This window comes from Salvelinus namaycush, chromosome 8 (genome assembly GCF_016432855.1).
Source record: "Salvelinus namaycush isolate Seneca chromosome 8, SaNama_1.0, whole genome shotgun sequence".
NCBI classification, from domain to species: Eukaryota; Metazoa; Chordata; class Actinopteri; order Salmoniformes; family Salmonidae; genus Salvelinus; species Salvelinus namaycush.
The window spans coordinates 31,608,359-31,624,315 of record NC_052314.1 but is presented as its reverse complement, the minus strand read 5'-3'; positions in this window follow the sequence as shown (position 1 = coordinate 31,624,315).

Sequence of the window (15,957 nt, the reverse complement as noted above, 5' to 3'; positions counted from 1 at the left end):
GAAACCATTTTGCTGGGGCTAAAAATACAGATATTTCTGCCCATGTGAAGGATTTTTTTTCTTAGCTGCTGCAATAGAGATCCTATGAAATTACTAGAGGGGCTTTGTCATACACCCTTAATGTTCAAGAATGGAGTGAAAATGGCAGCCACATTGGTCAGGAACAAATCAAAACCAGTGTAATATGAGTTAATGGCAGTAGAGGCATAATCCAGATTTGATTTATGCAGGAACATAACAGATAGGCGTGTGATATATCAGAAATTGAGTAATAGAATTACTGTCAACCTAAAATATTGTCATATAATTATAAATACAGTTTATACAGGTTTTGTACAAATGTTCTGTATAAATAGCCTCTAAAATATATTCAAAAAGACCATAAATGACTAAATGATTTGTTTTCTTGGTAAACTGTGAGTGCTATTATATGATACACTATCAGTACTTGTTGATTTTACAACTTGTCTAAGTCTTATCATCAACTGATTTCAGCCAGTGTATTGCTGTGGATTGACTGCCTTGTTTGAATGGAATGTTGGAATCATTCCTCTTAAACTGTCTGGCTAGCTAACTAACAAACATACAGTGAAGATAAATTCTTCAAATGTATTTTTTTCCACACTATCTTATCACAGCACTGGCAAACCATGGTTGACCAACTCCTTGACCAAAATGGCTGACACTTAGACCATCATCAGAAGGTTAATGTCCATTGCATTCCATGCCTCAGTAGGCTTTTAAGCATAAGCATGATTTCATGTTCTTTTTTCAAAGTTAGGCTACATGCAGCCGTTTACATGTTGTCCAAAAAAGACATGATCAACATGTTCGTACATACTCGCAGATAGTTTTTTGCAGCAACACAAAACTCAAGTGGGGAGTTACATGTAGCTATTTAGCCAACATATCAAACACAAGCAAGTCACAGACACAAGGTCTAATATTTTTTTTCACCATCATTGCAAACTTTGGCGAAGCAGGAAGCAGACAGGCAGTCAAAGCAGTAGTGTTATTTTTCAGCAACTCTGGCTAGTGACTATGACATGGCAGCAACTACAAATATAAGCCTACATCATCACACAAACAAAGATTGTTTTCACTCCAATGCAATGTATAAGGACAGCATCCTGCTTGTGCAGCTGCAATATCCCTTACAACAGACAGAGAAGATTGTAGCCTTCTCATTGGCCTTGTTCCTTCAAATCGTCGCAGAGTTTTTCTTCAGCTGTCCGGAAAAATGAGTCAGAGACATAGGCTATTTCATTTATTTGGCAACGGTATTTAGTCTTTCTTTACTACGGATGTCATCCACATAATTAAAGCAAAATGTCATGCTTTTAACATTGTGTGTGAAACCTTTTAGAATGTCGTGTTGTCAAACAACCGCTCTGTATCACAGAGGCAGTATGTCTCTCATACCTCATGTTTTTGTATCAATATCAGACTTACATGAAACCGGACACTTTACCATTACTCCTTAATGAGAATGGTGTCTATCTCGAACTCCGACAGTAACTCAATGTTGATCTAGGGTGGTGGTGCAAATGAGAGAGTGAGTCACATGAGCCCGACTGACTCGAGAGAAAGAACTGTTTCTCTCCCTTTCTCTCTCTACTTATCTCTCTTTCTTTCTCTTTCTCTCAAACTGACTGTTAGGATGACTTATCCATTTCTCAACATTTCAGCATCTGAAAATGTATTGTGGTCCATATTCACCATACAACCATACCTGACATGATTGCGTTCCAAACTTGAAATGTCATGTACATAAAGACGTGATAGAAGATATTTTTTCATTTTATTGATCTCAGCAAATACAGTGTTTTGATTGAAGCGTCTCATGAGACTGGATTGGAAAAAGAAGAAACATTTTCCCCAAGACGGGAATCTGTAAACGTATGCCCCTGTAGCCCATGTGGTCCTCTAACCAATTACTCTCTCAGTATTCCGCAAGCAGCTCGATTCCTCTGTGGTTCTACTGGATGGGTTCTGGGCTAATTCACAACACTTACCCACCTCAGACGCCAAACAGTAAAAACTATAGGATGACAGACCACAAAATGACATACACACTACATGACCAAAAGTATGTGAACACCTGCTCGTCGAACATCTCATTCCAAAATCATGGGCATTACTATCGAGTTGGTCCTCTCTGTAGCTGCTATAACAGCCTGCACTTTTCTAGGAAGGCTTTCAACTAGATGTTGGAACATTGCTGAGGGGACTTGCTTCCATTCAGCAACAAGAGCATTAGTGAGGTCGGGCACTGATGTTGGGTGATTAGGCCTGGTTCGCAGTCAGCGATCCAATTCATCACAAAGGTGTTCGATGGGGATGAGGTTAGGGCTCTGTGCCGGCCAGTCAAGTTTTCCACACCGATCTCGACAAACCATTTCTGTCTGGACTTTGCTTTGTGCACGGGGGCATTGCCATGCTGAAACAGGAAAGGGCCTTCCCCAAACTATTGCCACAAAATTGGAAGCACAGAATTGTCTAGAATGTCATTGTATGCTGTAGCGTTAAGATTTCCCTTCATTGGAACTAAGGATCCTAGCCCAAACCATAAAAACAGCACCAGACCATTATTCCTCAGCCACCAAACTTTACAGTTGGCACTATGCATTGGGGCAGGTAGCATTCTCGTGGCATCCGCCAAACCCAGATTCGTCCATTGGACTGCCAGTTGGTGAAGCGTGATTCATTACTCCAGAGAAAGCGTTTCCACTGCTCCAGATTCCAATGGTGGCAAGCTTTACACCACGCCATCTGACGCATGGCATTGCACATGGTGATCTTAGGCTTGTGTGCGCCTGCTCGGCCATAGAAACCAATTTCATGAAGCTCCCAACGAACAGTTATTGTGCTGACCATGCTTCCAGAGGTAGTTTGGAACTCGATAGTGAGTATTGCAACCGAGGACAGACAATTTTTAGGAGCTACACGCTCCAGCACTCGGCTGTCCCGTTCTGTTAGCTTGTGTGGCCTACCACTTCATGGCTGAGCCGTCGTTGCTTCTAAAAGTTTCCACTTCACAATAACAGCACTTACAGTTGACCGGGGTAGCTCTAGCAGGGCAGAAATTTGACAAACTGACTTGTTGGAAAGGTGGCATCCTATGACGGTGCCATGTTAAAAGTCACTGAGCTCTTCAGTAAGGCCATTCTACTGCAATGTTTGACTATGGAGATTGCATGGCTGTTTGCTCGATTTTATACACCCGTCAGCAACGGGTGTGGCTGAAATAACCGAATCCATTCATTTGAAGGTGTGTCCACATACTTTGTATATATAGTGTATAATTGATGTTATCTGTGTGACACACCCTCCCAAAAACATTTACACACTGCTACTTTTACATAAAATGTAATGTAAGATTGAGACATAAACGACATAATGAAAAATGAAATAATAAATGGAAAATAGAATAATTAATTAATTTTCTGTCATTAGTTTATTTAGTTCACAATATCATTGTGTTAAAACATATCAATATGCAGAGATATATGGCAGAGATAGGCCTATATATTTTTTACCTCATATACCAATGTGTGTAACTTTCCATACTATTTATTCACTGCAGCATGCTAATACAGCAACTCAATTGAGCAATACAATTGAAAAATGGCTGTAGTATACAATAAAATGGATGTATTCTAAAATAAAAAAAATAAAAAAATGTATGTGAAAGTCTTTCCAATATGCAATCATACTGTTAATTCCTCTGTAAAATATGAATATGACTCATATAGACGGTTTTTGCATAGGTTTTCCCCTCCTGGATCCTACTAGCTGAGCCACCAACTACAATTTAAAGGCATAGTTTATTACTGAAACAGTTCTTATTTTTTCCCCCTCTGCCATTCTACACATTTTGTGGGAATTAACCTATTAACATGTATGCATCTATTCAAAAGAATAGCTAATATATCTAGCCAAACCAGAAATGTGTTTGCAAGGCAACTGCGATATGATAAAGAATAGACTGGCAGCAACATGTCACTTCACACCAAAGATTCTGCTGATAAACAAAAAAAATACTTTTAAGTTTAGTTCTCGTGTATATCTGTATCCTAATTGGATGAGAATTGCTGACGTAAGGACCTTTACCTGATAGTAGAAAACTTTCGAAGATGAACTCAGCAGCAAAGGCAGATGTGGATGTTGTGTAGTAGCCTATTCAAGATTCTGCAAAGATTGTGAGTGAAGCTATTATAAAGCCAGAGCATCTCGGAAAGAAGAGGCATCTCAAGCCCCACCCAATCCAATTTGCAAGTAACAACACGTCGTAAACTAGAGCCGGGTGACCAAAAATAACTATCTGAAAACCACGCCCCTAATAGGCCATGTCTTCTGAAAATAGCCCGGTTACCCAAACATTTAACCATCATTTGGGTTTTTATTAACTTTCATGCTGGGTTGACCCAGCACCTGAGGAGGTGTGCCCTTTTTGGGGGTGTGACTTTCAGATTGTTTTGTCTATCCGTGGGAGTAAATGTAATTCCTGTTCATCATGTTAAGTTTGTACACTGCAGATTTTTTTTAAATTCAATAGTTTTGCACATCACATATTTGAATATAAATTTAATGAAAAGATACATAATGTGCTTGACTCTACCTTACAAAAACACGTTGCTGGATATTTGCAACATTACTATTTTAATATTAAAACAAAGTGGTAACAATCCCAACATTAAGATATGCATAGACAGTTGAGGAACTCATACTCTTGTGTAAGCCTCATTAATACTCATTAAGTCTGTGCTCAATCTTAGCAGAACCGATTAACTGGAATTAAATTTAGTCTCACGGGTGGCAAAAAAATGAAAAAGCCACACCACTACTAAGCCACGCCTCCATTTTTGGGAGCGTATAAACAATTTATGTGAACAAAAAGTTATTTTATATTTCCCTCGGACATTGTACACATTTTGTGGTGATTAACCTATTGACATTTATTCGAAAGAATACCCAATACATCTAGCCTACCTCAGATGAGTTTGCAAGACAACTGCGATATGATAAAGAATACCCAATACATCTAGCCTACCTCAGATGAGTTTGCAAGACAACTGCGATATGATAAAGAATACCCAATACATCTAGCCTACCTCAGATGAGTTTGCAAGACAACTGCGATATGATAAAGAATACCCAATACATCTAGCCTACCTCAGATGAGTTTGCAAGGCAACTGCGATATGATAAAGAATAGACCAGCAGCAACGTTTCTTTAAAACTAAAAATGCTGCTGATAAAGAAACAAATAACTTTTACAATATACAGAAAGTCAAGGATTATCTCTGATATAATTTAATGTAAATGAGTGGAGCCAATTTATTTTACAAATCTATCTGTATCCTAATTGTATGATAATTGCTGATTATACAACTTGTGTATTTTTCAATTTTTTTTACCTGATAGTAGAAAACTTTTGAAGATGAACTCAGCTGCAAAGTATGTGGGTGTAGTGTAGTATTTCAGATTCTGAAAAGATTGAATGTGAGTGAGGCTATTATATAGCTGGAGCTTTGCGCTCAGAAAGAAGAGGCGTCTCCCGCCCTGCCCCAACTGAACCTGCAAGTAACAACACATAGTAAACTAGTGCTTACCACTGTAGGCCTACTTTGAGTAGGTAGTACAGGGCCTTTAGAAAGCCTACACGCTCTTGAACCTATTTTCATATTTTGTTGCGTTACAAAGTGGTATTGAAATATATTTAATTGATCTACACAAAATACTCCTGTAATGTCAAAGTGAATAAATATATATATTTTTTTACAAATTAATACAAATGTAATAACTAAAATATAGTTGTTGCATAAGTATTCACCCCCTTTGTTTAGGCAAGCTGAAATTAGTTCAGAAGTAAAATTTGGCTCAACAAATCCCATAAGTTATATGGACTGACTGTGTGAAATAATAGGGGTTGACATGATTTTTGAATGACTACCTCTTCCTCGGTCCCCCATACATACAACATTTGTAAGGTCCCTGAGTCAAGTATTGAATTTCACAGATTCAACTACAACAACCAGGGAGATTTTTAAAAGCCTCATAACGAAGGGCAGTGATTGGTAGATGGGTAACAATAACACATCAGACATTGAATAGATCTTTAAGCATGGTCAAGTACTGAATTATGCTGTGGATTATGCTAAACCACCCAGACACATCAAAAAACACTCCCCCCCAAACCCACTCCTCTCTTCATCATACTGAGCAGCACTGAAACCAAACCCTTACCTTACCTTAGAATAAACTGGGTTTGTATCCTAACCCCAATCCCTCCCTTTAACCCAAACTGGTTTCATATCCAAATCCCAATCCCGCCCCTCCTGTATACTGACACACCCCACTCTTTCCCTTCATTGAGCCCAACCCTCTCTTTATTCATGTCATGTTTAGTCTGATGTTTTGTTTTGACTCCTGTTTTGTTGTTTTTCTTTTTCATTTCTATAATTGTAAAGCGACTTTGGGTCCGTATTATTATTAATGTAATACTGAAAAAAAACGTGGGCCTAAATTCAAAGCCTTATGTTTGGGGCAAATCCAACACAACACTGAATAACTGCTTCCTTATTTTCAAGCATAGTGGTTGTGCATTTTTTATTTTTTATTTATTTTAACCTTTATTTAATTAGGCAAGTCATGGTATGGGTATATGCGTGACATTAGCAAAGACTGGGGAGTTTTTCAGGATGAAAGAAACGGGATGGAGCTAAGCACAGGCAAAATCCCAGAGGAAAACCTGCGTCAGTCTGCTTTAAACCGTACACTGGGAGAGCATTTCACCTTTCAGCAGGTCTATAACCTACAACACAAAGCAAAATCTACACTGGAGTTGCTCACCAAGAAGAGTGGACAGTTGGACAGTTTTGACTTAAATCTGCTTGAAAATCTATGGCAAGACTTGAAAATTGCTGTCTAGCCATGATCCCCAACACCTTGACAGAACCTGAAGATTTTTTTAAAGAATAATGGGAAAATATTGCACAATACAGGTGTGCAAAGCTCTTGTGAGACTGACCCAAGAAGACTCACAGCTGTAATCGCTGCCGAAGGTGTTTCTAACATGTATTGACTCAGGGGGGTGAATACTTATCCAATCAAGGTACTGTATATTAGTGTTTCACTTTTCATTAATCTTAAAAGACATGTTAGAATTTGTCTTCCACTTTGACATCAGTATTTTGTGTAAATTGTTAACAAAAAATTACAATTAAATCCATTTAATACCACTTTCTAAGACAATACCATTTGAAGAAATCCAACGGGGGTGTAAACTTTCTGTAGACACTGTAGGTACATACCAGTCATACAGAAGTTCAAAAAAGTGTTTTTATCCTTATTTATGTAACTTTACAACTACTGTCACTGTATGATAAATTGCATTCATTCCATAATTCATTCTCACACCAATGGAGCACACATCAAGATTATGACATTGTTATGTTATAAACATGTATTTATGTGTAATAAATGATGTTCTGAGTTGTTATTTTTATTATGGTGGTGTAGGTGGATGATGGCATGTTTTTGCAAACAAAGTAGCATTTCAAACAATGTCAACAACTGCATAAATTACATAGATGGGTCTTGAGAGAATATCTCTCTAGAGAATAACTAAATCTCTGAGGCCATGAGATTGGTGTCTTTCTCTTCTCATTGTCACTGATATCAGGCATCATGCGGTACTCAAAGACGTTAAACCTATTGTGAATGAAACTGCATTTTGTGGCACATTCATGTGAATCACTCATGAGTGAAATGTGATTTCCAAGTGTTTAAAAAACATTGTCCTACCAAGAAGAGGTTTTAACTAGGTGGAACTCCCTTCCCAAGCCTTTACATACCAATTGTATTATTAATAAATCCTTTGTGATCAATATGATAATTTCTCTGTATGTATTTTTCTATAAAAAATTTGCCGCCTACTGGTACATGTGGTATAAACTGTGTAAATTGTATTGATAGGGAAACTAAGCTTCCTGAAGCACTGAGGCATTCCATCCCATTGTGTCGAAAATAGGTTCATTATTTGAGGCTTTGATCAACACAGTGTACACTAGTGGCACCTACTGGTCAAAAGAATTTAGAGCAGCCAAATGATCATAGATGATGTCCCACACACAGTAGCACCTGCGCAGAGTAGCTTTTTGTCTTCAACCGAAACCAATACCAAACCAATCAGGTGGTTGTTCGACAAAACTAAGCTTTGGACGACATTGATTATGTGCTTCTGATAAAGTGAGAAGCACAGTGCTTTGAAGTAAACTGCTTAGTGATTTTGACGCATGCCTCGGAGCTTCGGTATCAACTAACATCAATAGTTAATTGACGTCAATATTGCACCTATAACTCCCCAAAACAACAAAACATTGAAAAAAATAAAACTGTCAAAATAGAAATCTTTAAAAATAAACAGTAATTTTCATATTTCAAACTGTTTTATTCAAAATATCATCAAACATCCTGAGAAACATAGAATTCTTTACTGTCCAGGACATTTAAGACTTGCTGCCACTTTAATTTGTCCTATAGACATCTTCAACTAATTAATGTACAACAACCACACATGAGTTGAATTGGTACAGCATTCTCACTCATGGGTGCAAATATAACCTCTTAGAAGGCAGGCCTCAAATTATGTTAATATACCAGAAACAACAATACAAAGCCCCCACTAGTTAAATGTTTTTTTACACTCCACAAATACAGTAAGGCACTATTATTCTGTGGGATGGAATTACAGTACCACTCAAAAGGCAGCAATACAACATTTTCTCACAACATTTTCCCACAATGCACCATAATTTACAGTATTCTGCAGCCAAATGTTTCAGGGTATTTTACTGTTCATAATACAAACAATTAACTGTATAATTTACAGTTTTCCATTACAGTGTAGAAAGTGAATTCCTTTGTGTTTTTCCCTTATAGCCCTGTAATCAGGATATATTTACATGTATCTTCCCCTGCGTATGTTCATGTAGCCCTATGTACAAAAGTACAATCTTAATTCAATTATCAATTTCTCACAGCAGGGAAATAACCCTGCAGCAACATGAAATGTGAATTATTGTGTGGATTATAATTAATGGACGTTAGGAACATTAGCCCGAGCTATTTAGGAGGGATATCACACCTGGCACAAATTATTGTCTAGTTCTGTTTTTCCTGCTGAGGGGTGCCCTATACCTGTGCCCAGAGGGGAGTAGTTCAAAGTCCGGGTACAGGTGGTGGCTTGGGTCTAAAATGATTTTGTGAGCCTTGCGGAGGGCCCTGACCTTAAAGATCTCATGCAGGCCTGTCTGTTTGACTCCAAATACCTTGCTTGCTGTGGTGACAATCCTTCTCACCATGTTTCTCTGGCTGACAGTGGCATTGCCAAACAAACAAACAATACAAAAAGTTAAAATACTCTCAATTAAAAATTTGTAAAACAGAGTCACTATAGTACAGTCTACATTAAAAGATCCCAGCTTTTTGAGAAAGTATAGTCTCTGTTGGCTCTTTTTGTAGATCAGGTCTGTAAATTTACTCCACTGAAGCTTATTGTCCAAGAGGACACCCAGGTATTTGTATTGCTCTACAATCTCTATATTCTGACCTCTGATAGATATTGCAGAGGTAGGTGTTGTACGCTTCCTGAAGTCTATGCACATCTCTTTGGTCTTGTTGGTATTGAGGACCAAGTGTGATTCCTCACACCACTCTACAAAGCCATCTAGTACCGGGCCATGATGTTCCTCGTCATCATACTACAGCCTGATCAAGGCAGTGTCATCAGCGAACTTAACGAGGTGTCTGTCAGGATGGGAACTAGTACAACTATTAGTGTACAAGATGTACAGGAGTGGGGACAAAACATATCCCTGAGGAGAGCCTGTGTTGGTATTGTGTATGTCCGACACGTGGGGACCTATTTTGACTCAATGTGAGCGTTGGCTCAGGAAGTTCAACAGCCACAAAACCAGCCCCCCATCTAAGGAGAAGTCCCGAATGAGTCTCAGGTTCAGAATGTAGGGCTGGATTGTGTTGAAGGCAGAAGAAAAGTCAACAAACAGAACCCTAACATGGGATTTGGCATCCTCTAGATGTCTATAGACCATGTTAAGGAGGGTAAGAATGGCATCATCAACTCCTCTGCTAGGCTGATAGGCAAACGGAAATGGGTCGAGAAGCCTCTGGGTGACGCTGAGAATATGACTTTCACAAGTTTCTCAAGGCATTTCATTACTAAGGATGTCAAGGCGACAACACAGTATGCCTTGTTCACACTGTGGGTGCTTTGGTGTGTTACAGCAGCTACGAAGTTCCAATATAGTTCCTCACAGCAGCTACGAAGGCAGCACTGACTGTGCAAACAGCAAGTTACAAGTGATCAAATCGAATTTGTGTGTATTCAGACAGCAGTCTTTTGCTGACATGACTGCGATAGTTGTCATAGTAACGACAGATGTGTGTGCAGTGGTGTAGGCCGATTGGTGGGGTTGCTTGTGCTTCCTATCTCACAGAAGTTATGTAGCAAGCTAAGGTGACAATAATGCCTGCCATGGACGTTTCCCAGTTGCTTTGAATGTTCAAAATCACAGAGTAAGAACACTTTTGAAGCATCAAAGGATAAGATGATCCAACATTAAAAACAAGTTATTTTTGGCTAGCTGGAGCATTCAACTAGCTAGCTAGGTACTGTAGCTATTTAGCTTCATAGCACATTCAAAATAAAAACAAGCTAGTTAGCTAGTACCACATCATGTTCTTGTCAAACTGTCAACAGAGCAAGGTATGCAAAATAACAGTCTAAAAACTTGAAAGCAAATAAATCAGATTTGAGACACAAGTTGCATAGCCAGAAATCAAATTTGTATCTGACTTCAAACCAGCTACAAAGACGGCTTTAATTGTGGCTTGAAATATCCAATTCCATGTGGCTTTTGGCTGTTCAGATTGCAGGAAAAATAACTTGAATTGTGTCACTTCAAACTGAACAAGGGTTTAGTTAGGTTGTTGGGTTATTGATGCCGGATTATTGAGCTATGACCCACTGGGTCTGATCAGAAGACTGAAAGCCTGGCTTAGTAGGAGCGTGACATTCAAATAGTATTTTTGGCCACAAGTGAGACTAAATGTCATTCCGGTTCATGTTCTACTGTATTGTCATAACATGATAAGGTTGAGCACTAACACTTTTGTAACATTAATGAGGCTTACACAAGAGTATGAGTTCCTCAAGTGCCTAAGCATATCCCAATGTTGGGAGATTTACCACCTTGTTAGGAACATTTTTATTTGCAGCGTACAAACTTAAACAGGAATGACATTTACAGTGGGCTCCAAAATTACTGGCACCCCTGACTGGCAATGCACAAACAATAGTTTAAAAAATATAAACAATATAATAATTGAGAGAAACTCAAAATAACAGCATGTGAGAAATACTGTACTTTATTAATGTTTCAATGGAACCAACCAAAATCATACAATTATTTAATACAAAATACATTTCACCAAGTTTGCGCTTATCAACTGCCCTCTTCAACTCAGCCCACAGGTTTTCGATTGAATTGAGGTCCGGCGACTGAGATGGCCATGGCAGAACATTGATTTTGTTGTCACAGAACCATTTCTGTGTGGATCTTGAGGTATGTTTTGGGTCATTGTCTTGTTGGAAAGTCCACCTACGGTCAAGTCCCCGCCTTCTGGCAGAGGCAACCAGATTGTCAGCCAAAATTGCCTGATACTTGGTGGAATTCATTATGCCATCAATCTTAACCAGTGCCTCTGGGTGCCATCAATTGTGAAACCTTGATTTGGAGGACAATGATTTTTAATTAAATCAATAAATAATTTTGGTGGGTTCCATTGAAGGATTAATAAAGTACAGTATTTCTCACATGTTGGTATTTTGAGTTTCTCTCTATAATTATATTGTTTATATTTTTTAAAGTATTGTTTGTGCATTGCCAGTCAGGGGTGCCAGTAATTTTGGAGCCCACTGTACATGCCTCCTTAGAATATCCTGTGGATTACATTAAAAAAGAACCAGCTGTTGGGTAAACCCAGCATGAAATTGAATAAACACTCAAATTATAGTTAAATTAACCCATGTTTGGGTAATCAGGTTATTATTTTTAGGAGGCATGGCCTATTGGGGGCGTGGCTTTCAGATAGTTATTTTTGGCCACACGTGCGAGTAAAGTAATCCCTGTTCATCATTTTATGTTTGTACATCGCAAATTGTACTTTTCTTGAAAAAAAAATCATATTAAATATTTGAATAAAACAAAGTGGTAACCCTCCCACCACTGGGACACGCATAATATTGGGTAAGACTCAGAAACCCTAATCAAATGTCAGTGCGCAAAATACAGGTAACAGTACAACAGAACAGATGAACTGGAATTACATTTACTCTCATGGGTGGCCAGAAATACCTATCTGATAGCCAGGCCCCTACTAATCCATGCCTCCAGTCTTTTGAGCTGACCAGGTGGGTCATAGCTCAATAACCCAACATCAATAACCCTACAACCCAGCTGAATGAGCCAACTAGCTGGATCAAAATAACCCAACGTGTGTTCTGTCCAATATTTAACCAAATTGGGTTGTTTTTAACCAATATTTTTTTTGAGTGTATATGAATCTATAACCTTATCTTAAACTAGATCCCCTACATTAGGGGTTCCAAACTTTTTTGGCCCTTGACCCCATTTTGAAATCTGAAAATTCTCGTGACCCCAACTATGTGAAAAATTAACAGCCAATGTTAACTTTTATACTTGAGGCCATGGCAATCGAAAAACATTCCAACAGGATTTCTGATTCTCTTCTCAACTCACCATCACATACATTTAATGTGGGGATATGACAGTCAATTGCAAATTAGTCTGACATAATGCATCATATCTCACCATCACTAATGAGATGGGTGTGCTTGATGCATTACGCGTCAGGGGGTGTGGTCGACAGCATGCACCTCATCTCTGCTGTCACATCCAAGCTTGATCGATATTTGGTTTTAATGCAGTTGAACGCACCAAATCCAGCTTCACACAGATATGAGCTGGCGAAGGGTACGGTGAGTTTTAATGCTCAAAGGGAGACGGCAGGGTATTCCTTTTGATTCAGGAACCGTTAATGCATTGTGTGCAGCATTCGGTCACAGTTCGATCGCATGTTTGGTTTCACTTACAGGCATGTCAAACGGTCTGGGAAGTAGGTCCCAAAGTGCTCTTCCAAGTGAGGTGAGCAGTCATGACTTGTGTGGGACACTTACTGATGCTGTTTTTTGATAGAAACATGCACAGCCGAGGGAATGGTTCACTTTTGAAAGACTCTCTCTCTCTCCAATAACAGTTTTTTCCTCTGAATACACTGATTTGGTCACTCACTCATCTGAAGAATGTTTTTGTATTTCCCCTCCATGCTTGCATTCAGTTTGTCTGTTACATACACAAGGAGAAACATTTACTTTTTATTACACAGAAAATCAAATCAAATGTATTTATATAGCCCTTCTTACATCAGCTGATATCTCAAAGTGCTGTACAGAAACCCAGACTAAAACCACAAACAGCAAGCAATGCAGGTGTAGAAGCACAGTGTCTAGGAAAAACTCCCTAGAAAGGCCAAAACCTAGAAGGAAACCTAGAGAGGAACCAGGCTATGATGGGTGGCCAGTCCTCTTCTGGCTGTGCCGGGTGGAGATTATAACAGAACATGGTCAAGATGTTAAAATGTTCATAAATGACCAGCATGGTAAAATAATAATAATCACAGTAGTTGTCGAGGGTGCAACAGTTCAGCACCTCAGGAGTAAATGTCAGTTGGCTTTTCATAGCCGATCATTGAGAGTATCTCTACCGCTCCTGCTGTCTCTAGAGAGATGAAAACACCAGGTCTGGGACAGGTAGCACGTCCAGTGAACAGGTCAGAGTTCCATTGCCGCAGGCAGAACAGTTGAAACTGGAGCAGCAGCACGGCCAAAATAACCCTAGCCCCCCGACACATAAACTACTGCAGCATAAATACTTTGGCCCCATCCGATGATACCCCCAGACAGGGCCAAACAGGCAGGATATAACCCCACCCACTTTGCCAAAGCACAGCCCCCACACCACTAGAAGGATATCTTCAACCACCAACTTACCATCCTGAGACAAGGCCGAGTATAGCCCACAAAGATCTCCGCCACGGCACAACCCAAGGGGGGGGGGGCGCCAACCCAGACAGGAAGACCACGTCAGTGACTCAACCCACTCAAGTGACGCACCCCTCCTAGGGACGGCATGGAAGAGCATCAGTAGGCCAGTGACTCAGCCCCTGTAATAGGGTTAGAAGTAGAGAATCCCAGTGGAGAGAGGGGAACCGGCCAGACAGAGACAGCAAGGGCTGTTCGTTGTTCCAGTGCCTTTCCGTTCACCTTCACACTCCTGGGCCAGACTACACTCAATCATAGGACCTACTGAAGAGATGAGTCTTCAATAAAGACTTAAAGGTTGAGACTGAGTCTGCGTCTCTCACATGGGTAAGCAGACCATTCCATAAAAATGGAGCTCTATAGAAGAAAGCCCTGCCTCCAGCTATTTGCTTAGAAATTCTAGGGACAATTAGGAGGCCTGCGTCTTGTGGCCGTAGCGTACGTGTAGGTATGTACGGCAGGACCAAATCGGAAAGATAGGTAGGAGCAAGCCCATGTAATGCTTTGTAGGTTAGCAGTAAAACCTTGAAAATCAACCAAGTCCGTTTGTTTTTACATCTATTGTGAATGACAACAGTTCCACTCTCAATGCAAAAAATCTTTCTCTGGTTGAATATTAACTTTTAGATGTGAAAAATTGTCATTTGGATTTAAGGTTTCAAATCCTTAAGAGTCAACTGACGCACCCATGCATCAATCTGAGTAACGTAATACAAAAATCCTAATCAAAATCTGTTTAAGCTAGAGATATCTAGCAGAATATTTTTCAGGCATCATGCTGTGCTCATCTTGAATCCATCTTGGGAGAGGACGTGTGGTGTGCAGGCTCAATATTCTTTCGGCACTCACCCGTCTCTGTGATGCAGCTGCAGACACCAAGCAATAGGCCTATCATTTGGGGGATGATAACAATAGGGAACGGACCTGCTTAAACTACTCAAAGACTTTAAACCTATTGTGAATGAAACTGAATGTTGAGGCACATTCATCTGAATAACTCATGAGACAAATGTGATTTCCAAGTGTTTAAAAAACATTGTCCTACCAAACATACACTGAAGTTGTAACTAGGTGGAACTCATTCCTTTCTTTTACAATTAAACTGCAGCTTCTCAAGCCAAACACAATCAAACAAGCCCAAAGACAACACGTAAAAGACGTACAGGTAAGACAACATTCCTTGTGTCTTGTGGGTCCAGTCCACACCCAACAATTATGAATAGTTGAAACTGAGAGCAATGTGTTTCCCAGACAAAGTGCAAGAGTACACAGTTAGCGTTTTTTGTAATTTCATCAGTAACTTACAGTATTAATCAACAGAATGATACTGTATAAACTGAATACCGTAGATTACCCGAAGAATGCAGTGAAATACCATACATATGTTTTACAGCACACTGTTATACCTTTCTGTAATTTCAACAGTAAAACACTGTAGAATGCACAGTAAAATACTGTAAATGTGTTTTACAGTATTAATTATGGTTCATCGTGGGAAAACATTGTGGGCGACGGGAAATCCTTTGGCCCATTAACATATTTTAAGGCGTGGTTGGTCAAAGGCTATATTTGTTGCACCCATGAGTGAGAATGCTAATAGACTGTATTTTATGAATAATGTTAACTATGTTCTGAAGTGCTACATTAACTTATTTGTAAATTGCTGGCAGTAATTTACTGTAATTCAGAATATAGTACAAATACTGCAATTTTGGAGCACCAAAATATGTTTCTCTCTCATGAACATA